Here is an 8,956-nt window from a genome sequence, read left to right as displayed (position 1 = left end):
AACCTACTTTTCTAAAATGTAGGTTTCTAGTTTGTCTAAAATTTCTAGTTTGTCTATAAAAGCCTATCCTTGGCAATGGGTCGTTTCAGGGGTCTTAAAGCTCAGGTTACTGAGAGCATTTCCTGCCTGCCTGAGTACCAACCACAAGGAGCTTCAGGTAGGAACTATGATACTTGATTGGTGAATCACCATAGGCAATTCAGTTCAAATAAATCAATTCAATGTGTCCTCAGTGCCTAAACTGGTTAAATATTCTCTTTCTGTGGGTAAATATATCTATGCCTGTTAACTATTGAATGACCTATGAGTTTCTCACTATTAAAATGTTGAAGCTAAACTACCAGAGGATTAACCTGAGTCAGTCCCAGCCCAGATTCCAGTTCACAGAAGAAGTTATAAATCCATGCTGAATAGAAAGGAGAAACTGTTATGAAGAATCCCAACTTAGGGGAAATGATTAAACAGTACCTTTACTGAGCTTCATTGGCAACTGTTCTGAAGTCTTTACAGCATTGGGCTTTTCTTTTGTTCTCAGACACATTTGCAACTGAGCTTCTTTTTGGCTTTGATCCAAATGCTTCATTCTTTCTTGAGCTGCTTGTAGTTGTCTATTACTCTTCCCCAGTAATGTGTTGGACATCTTCCAAACAGAGGGGATCATCTTTGGTTGTCATATATTTTTTCATTTTAATACTGTTCGTGGGGTTTTCTTGGCAAAGATACAGGAGTGGTTTGCCATTTCTTTCTCCAGTGGATCAGATCTCTCCATTATGATCTCTCTTGTGTAGCACTGCCTGGATCATAGTTTCATAAAAAGTAGAAGTGATAAATAGATTTAAAGGATTTAGGTAGAGTGCCTAAAGCACCATAGGCAAAGGTTCACAATGTTGCATAAAAGGGAGAAAGAAAAGCATTCGAAACAAAAGAAAAGTAAGAGAGAAAAATGGCTGAGGGTAGAGGGAAAGCAAAAGGGAAAGTAGAAAGCCAAGCTATATCCAACTGAATGTAGAATTCCAGAGAACAGCAGGGAGAAATAAGAAGGTTTCCTTAAAGGAGTAGTGCAAAAAAAAAATAGAAGAAAACAAAAAAATGAGAAAAACAAGAGATTCAAGAAAATTGTATATATCAAGGGAACATTTCATACAGAAAAATTGGACACTATAAAAGACAAGAATTAAGGGGACTTTTTAGAAGTAGAAGAGTTTAAGAAGAGCAGCAATAATATACAAAAGAACTAGAAAGATCTTAACATCATGATTGTATGGTTACTGATATAGAGCCATACATAAGTCCTAGAGAATGAAATCAAGTGGGTCTCAGGCAGTATTGCTTACAATAAGGCTAGTGGAGGTGATGGAAATTCACCTAAACTATTTAAAATCCTAAAACCTGATGCTGTTGAAATGCTGTACTAAATATGTCAGCAAAATTTGAAAACTCAGCAATGGCCACTGAGTTGGAAAAGATCAGTTTATTTCCTAATTCTAAGGAAGGGAAATGCCAAAGAATATTCAAATCACTGAACAGTTGAACTCATTTCAAGTGCTAGCAAGGTTATGCTTAAGATTCTGCAAAGTAGCCTTCTGCAATATGTGACCTGAGAATTACCAGGATGGTTTTTGAAGAGGTAGAGGAATTAGAGACCTAATTGTTAACATTCATTAAGAAAGTAAAAAAGAGTTCCAGAAAAAAAAAAACTACTTCTGCTTCATTGACTACAACTAATACCTTTGACTATGTGGATTACAACAAAATGTGGTATGTCCTCAAAGAGATGAGAGTATCAAATATCTCATTTGTCTCCTAAGGAATCTGTATGCAGATCAAGAAGCAATGATTAGAACCCAAATATATAACAAATGATTGATTTAAGATTGGTAAAGGAATACAAGACTGTATATTGTCACCTTATTTAACTTACATGCAGAGTGCATTATACAGGCTAGAGAGATTCAAAATTAGGAACTAAGGTTGCCAGGAAAAATGTCATCAAATATACAGATGATACCACTCGAATGGCAAAAAAAAAAATGAAGAATTAAGAAGTTTTTTGACAAGAGTAAAAGAAAAAAGTGTAAAACTTAACTTGAAGCTTAACATAAAAACACTAAGATCATGACAACTGGTCTTGTCACTTCCTGATAAACAGAGGGCAAAGAAATGGAAGTAGTATAATATTTTATATTCTTAGACTCAAAGATCACAGCAGATGGTGATGGCAGCCATGAAATTAAAAGATGCTTGTCCTTGGAAGGAAAACTATGACAAATCTGGATAGCATACTAAGAAGTAGAAACATCACCTAGCAGGCAAAGTCTATATACTCAGAACTATGGTTTTCCTTGTTTTAAGGTATGACTGTGGAAGTTGGACTATAAGGAAAGTTGAGTGCTTAAGAATTGAAGCTTTTGAATTGTGGTACTATAGAATCCCTTGGACATCAAGAAGATAAAATCAGTCAATACTTAAAGAAATTAAAGTACTAATTGGAAGAACAAATATTGGAGCTAAAGTTTAAATACTTGGCCACATAATTAGAAGGCATGAATCACTAAAAAGACCTTGACATTGGGAAAGATTGAAAGCAAAGGGAGAAGGGGATGACAGAGGTTGAGATGGATAGACAGTGTCATGGAAGCAATAGACATTACCTTGGAAAGACTTTGGAAGAGAGTGAAGGAAAGAAGTGCCGGGCAGGTTATAGATCATGGAGTCACAAAGAGTTACATATGGATGGATGAATAAACAACACAATTTTGAAAGTCACTGAATAGTAATAAATTATAGACTTATTTGACCTCTTTGTTAAATAAAATAACCCTAAATTTAACAATTGGATGATTTGTACCCCTAAACATATTTTCAAAAGATCATTACCCAGGAAGTCAGGATGGCAGTTTAGAAGCAGCAAAGGTTCAGACCTCTGAAAACCCTTCCTGACCAATTACAAACTGAATGCTCCTAGGGGACTGAAAATCAAACCTAACAACAAGACAGATCCAAGGAACCCTCCTCCTGAACTCAATCCAAAAAGTAGGCCCCCTCCCCTCCAAAGTTGGAATTCGAGAACACTTGGGTTTAAGGGGAAGGCAGAAGGAATGTCCCAGGACCCCTCCCACCTCACCTAGAGCGCTAAGCCACCAGCGGCAGCGGGAACCTCTGGGTGGGCAAAGGCTCTGTTCTGGCAGGTGTACCTTGCTGGCAGGGCTGTACCAGGCCCAGATCATCGAACACAGGTGGTGGAGAAGGAGCAGACCAAAGAAAAGATATTACAAGCTGCCAAGAAGTCATTCAGATACCATGGAACCACAGTGAGGATAACACAGGATCTGGCTGCATTTACAATGAAAGATCGAAAGTCATGAAATATGATATTCTAGAAAGCAAGGAAACTAGGTCTACAACCAAGAATCAACTACCCAGCAAAACTGGCTATATTCTTAGAGGAGAAAGTTTGGGCATTCAATAAAATAGAAGAATTCTAAGAATTTGTAAAGAAAAGATCAGACCTGAACAGAAAATTTGATGTTCAAGCACAGAACTCAAGAGAATCATCAAATGATAATTAAAAAAAAGATGGAAAAAAGAAAAATAAAACAAAAAAAACTTTTTAAAGGGACTCAATAAGTTAAAATGATATGTATCCCTATAAGAAAAGAGGTCATTGGTAACTCTTAAAAATTATTATTATCACCTGGGCAGCTAGAAGAATTATACTTAGAGGGAACAGTGGCAAAATGTATAGGATGAAAGGACAAGACATAAATAGGTGTATAGATATATGTATGCATAAATACATATACATGTATATGTATATATGTATATATATGTATATATACAACTAGAGCTAAAAAAAAGAGGTTAATACTAAAAGAAATGGGAAAAGAAATTAAAGGGGATGAATTTATATATCACAAAGAAGCTCATGGTGGAAGGAGGGAGAACATCCATACACTGGAAGGGGAAAGAGGTTGGAGATAGGAAATACTCAACTCTTATGTTCATTGAAATTGACCCAAAGAGGGAAGAACAATCCAATCCATTGGGCCAGAGAATAGATTTGCGCCCTATAGGGGAGTAGAATGGTAACAAAGAGACTGGTGGGGAGGGAAGCAGTAAAAGGGAGGGTGAGGGTGGGGGAGTAGATTTTTTTTAAAGGCTGCAAAGAAAATAAGGAGGGAACAAGAAGGGAGAGGGAATAAGAAGGGAGGGAAGTAAAATGAGGGTGGGAACTAGGGGACTGATTAAAAACAAACATTGGGGTAGAAGGAAATAGTGAAAGAAGAAAGGGTAGGACTAGGAGTAGAAATCAAAATGGTGGGAAATACACAGCTGGCAATAATAACTCTGAATGTGAATGGAATGAATTCATCCATAAAACGCAAGTGAATAGCAGAGTGGATTAGAACCCAAAACCCTTCCATGTGCTGTCTACAAGAATCACACAAGAAGAGGGTAGATACGCATAGGGTGAAAGTAAGACTATGGAGCCAAATTGATTCAGCATCAGCTGATAAAAAGAAGGCTGGAGTAGCAATCATGATATCTGACAAAGCCAAAGTAAAATTAAATCTAGTTAAAAGAGATAGGGAAGGTAATTACATCCTGTTAAAAGGCAGTATAGACAATGAGGAAATATCCATACTCAACATGTATGCACCAAATGGCATAGCATCCAAATTCCTAAAGGAGAAACTAGTGGAGTTCAAGGATGAAATAGAAAAACTATACTAGTGGGAGACCTGAACCTTCCTCTATCTGAACTAGATAAATCAAACCAAAAAATGAATGAAAAAGAGGTAGGAAAAGTGAATGAAATCTTAGGAAAATTAGAGTTAGTATATATGTGGAGAAAAATAAATAGGGACAAAAAGGAATACACCTTCTTTTCAACAGCACATGGTATATTCACAAAAATTGACCATGCATTAGGGCATAAAAACATTGCAAGAGTCCTTCCACTGCTGCCTCCTCCTCCTCTTCTCCTCCTCCTCCTTCTCCTTGTCCTTCTCCTCCTTCTCTTCTTGGCCATGGCCAAAAAGAAGCTGAAGGAAGGAGTCAAGACTGAAAACAATGACCACATTAATTTGAAGGTGGCAGGGCAAGATGGTTCTGTGGTGCAGTTTAAGATTAAGAGGCACACACCACTTAGTAAACTAATGAAAGCATATTGTAAATGACAGGGTTTGTCAATGAGGCAGATCAGATTCTGATTTGATGGGCAGCCAATCAATGGAACAGATACACCTGCATAGTTGGAAATGGAGGATGAAGGATTGATGTATTCCAGCAGCAGACAGGAGGTATTTACTAAAGAGAACCTGCAACTCTACTCCAGAACTGTGCTCCCAAGGAAAACAATACATTCACAATTAGAAAACCAAGATTTGGTTTCTCCACATCCTGACAACTGCAGTATAGTTTTCTCTCTTCTGTGATTCCCTCCCCTCAATCCTTTATTGTACATAAAGTAACTGGTGTATGTGCACAGGCATAATGCGTATTTTTTTTTAACTAAATGGCCGATGGTATGTTTTGATCAACATCAAATGGAGATGGGGAGGGGGAAAAACAAACTGGTTCTGTGAAAATATCCCTTTTCTCCATTAGAGGCATGCTCATTCAATTTTTATCTTTATATTCCAGTAAGTTATTTTGCTCTCACTGTTTAACAACAACAACAACAACAACAACAACAACAACAACAACAACCCCACAAAAAAATCCTTGAATACTTTGTTTGATTGGATAATTTCAATGTTTTTCCTTTATTATTGTAAAACCAAGGATGATTTTATAAATCTTTTGTAGGTAGCTGTCACATGTAGGGCAATCTCTGTCTCTCAGTAGGGATAAATTACTATAAAGAAAATGATCCTAGATCATTTTTCCCTTAAAGTCAAACATCTTGTTGTTTAAATAAACTTCTTGTTTAAAATAAAAAAACAACATTGCAAACAAGTGCAAAAGAGGAGAAATAACAAATGCAACCTTCTCAGGTCACAATGCATGAAAATAATAATTAGCAAGGGTACATGGAAAGGTAAATCATAAATTAATTGGGAATTAAACAATACAATTGTCTAAAATTGGTTAAAGAACAAATAATAGAAAGAATTAATAACTTCATTGAAGAAAATGACAATGATGAGACATCCTTAAAAAACCTATGGGTTGCAGCCAAAGTATTACTCAGGGGGAAATTTATATCCTTGAGTTCATATATTAACAAATTAGGGAGAGCAGAGGTCAATGAATTGGGCATGCAAATTAAAACCTAGAAAGTGAACAAATGAAAAATCCTCAGATGAAGACTAAATTAGAGATCCTAAAAATCAAAGGAAAAATTAATAAAATTGAAAGTCAAAGAACTATTGATTTAATAAATAAGATCAGAAGCTGTTATTTTGAAAAAAAGAAATAAAATAGACAAAGTACTGGCCAATTTAATTTAAAAAAAGGAAAGAAGAAAACCAAATTGAGAATATTCAAGATGAAAAGGGAGACCTCACCTCTATTGGAGAGGAAATTAAGGCAATCATTAAAAACTATTATGCCCAATTACATGGCAATAAATATGGCAATCTAGTTGATATGGATGAATACTTACAAAAGTATAAATTGCCTAGACTAACAGAGGAAGAAATAGATTACCTAAACATCCCCATATCAGAAAAATAAATTGAACAGGCCATCAAAGAACTCCCTAAGAAAAAAATACCCAGGTCCAGATGTATTCACAAATGAATTATATCAAACATTCAAAGAACAACTAATTCCAATATTATAAAAACTATTTGACAGAATAAGCAAAGAAGGAGCTGTACCAAATTCATTTTATGACACAAAAATGGTACTGATCCCAAAACCAGGCAGGTCAAAAACAGAAAAAGAAAACTATAGACCAATTTCCTTAATGAATATAGATGCAAAAATCTTAAATAAGATACTAGCAAAAAGACTCCAGCAAGTCAGGGTTATCCACTACAATCAGGTAGGACTCACACCAGAAATGTAAGGATGGTTCAATATTAGGAAAACCATTCACATAGTTGACCATATTAACAAGCAAACCGCCAAAAATCATATGATTATCTCAATAGATGCAGAAAAAGCTTTTGATAAAATACAACACCCATTCCTATTGAAAACACTAGAAAGTATAGGAATAGAAGGGCCTTTCCTAAAAATAATAAACAGTATATATCTAAAATAATCAGCAAACATTATTGCAATGGAGATAAACTAGAAGCCTTCCCAATAAGATCAGGAGTGAAACTAGGATGCCCATTATCACCTCTATTATTTAACATTGTACTAGAAACACTAGCAGTAGCAATTAGAGAAGAAAAAGAAATTGAAGGTATTAAAATTAGCAATAAGGAGATCAAACTATCACTCTTTGCAGATGATGTGATTGTCTACTTAAAGAACCCTCGAGAATAAAGCAAAAAATCTATTAGAAATTATCAACAACTTTCCTGCATAAATCATCATCATTTCTATGCTTCTCCAACCCATTTCAGCAGCAATACTTAGAAAGAGAAATTCCATTTAAAATCACCCTAGATAATATAAAATACTTAGGAATCTACCTGGGGAGACAAACACAGGAACTATATGAACACAACTACAAAACACTCTCCTCACAATTAAAACTAGATTTAAACAATTGGAAAAACATTGATTGTTCATGGGTGGGATGAGCAAACATAATAAAAATGACAGTCCTGCCCAAATTAATTTACTTCTTTAATGCCATACCCATTGAACTACCAAAAAGTTTTTTTTTTTACTGAATTAGAAGAAAACATAAGAAAGTTCATTTGGAAGAACAAAAGATAAAGGATATCCAGGGAAATCATGGGGAAAAAAATGCAAAGGAAGGAGGACTTGCAGTCCCAGATCTCAAAGTATACTATAAAGTAGTGATCATCAAAACAATTTGGTACTGGCTAAGAGACAGAAAGGAGGATAGTCTATGATAAGCCCAAAGAAAGAGTCCAGTTTTTGGTACCAAAACTCACTATTTGGTAAAAATTGTTGGGAAAATTGGAAGACAGTATGGGAGAGATTAGGTTTGGATCAACATCTCACATCCTACACCAAGATAAACTCAGAATAGGTAAGTGAACTGGATATAAAGAAGGAAAATATAAGCAAATTAGATGAACACAGAACAGTATACTTCTCAGATCTTTGGGAAGGAAAAGACTCTAAAACCAAGCAAGAGCTAGAAAAAAATCAGAAAATGTAAAATCAATAATTTTGTTTACATCAAATTAAAAAGGTTTTGTACAAACAAAAAGCAATGCATCCAAAATTAGAAGGGAAGCAACAAATTAGGAAATAATCTTCATTACAAAAACCTCTGACAATTTTATAAAGAGCTAAACCTATTGTAAAAAAAAAATCAAGCCATTCTCCAATTAATCAATGGGCAAGGGACATGAATAGGCAGTTTTCAGATAACGAAATCAAAACTATTAATAAGCACATGAAAAAGTGTTCTAAATCTCTAATAATCAGAGAAATGCAAATCCAAACAACCCTGAGGTATCACCTCACACCTAGCAGATTGGCTAACATGACAGCAAAGGAAAGTAGTGAATGCTGGAGGGGATGCGGCAAAGTTGGGACATTAATGCATTGCTGGTGGAGTTGTCAATTGACCCAACCATTCTGGACAGCAATTTGGAACTATGCCCAAAGGTCACTAAAAGACTGTCTGCCCTTTGATCCAGCATAGCACTGCTGGGTTTGTACCCCAAAGAGATAATAAGGAAAAAGACATGTACAAAAATATTCATAGCTACTCTCTTTGTGGTGGCAAAAAATTGGAAAACAAGGGGATGCACTTCAATTGGGGAATGGCTGAACAAACTGTGGTATATGTTGGTGATGGAATACTATTGTGCTCAAAGGAATAATAAAGTGGAGGAATTCCATGGGAACT

The 8,956-nt window shown here is 35.5% G+C and overlaps 1 pseudogene; it reads left to right on the top strand.

Annotated features, from left to right (window-relative positions):
• Window positions 1-5,030: 5,030 nt before the first annotated feature.
• LOC100617955 (small ubiquitin-related modifier 2-like) lies at window positions 5,031-5,678 on the top strand (annotated as a pseudogene).
• Window positions 5,679-8,956: the final 3,278 nt, after the last annotated feature.

Source organism: Monodelphis domestica, chromosome 1, assembly GCF_027887165.1.
Source record: "Monodelphis domestica isolate mMonDom1 chromosome 1, mMonDom1.pri, whole genome shotgun sequence".
Classification (NCBI taxonomy): Eukaryota; Metazoa; Chordata; class Mammalia; order Didelphimorphia; family Didelphidae; genus Monodelphis; species Monodelphis domestica.
The sequence above is the reverse complement of the archived record's forward strand: the minus strand, read 5'-3'. Positions and strand labels throughout refer to the sequence as shown.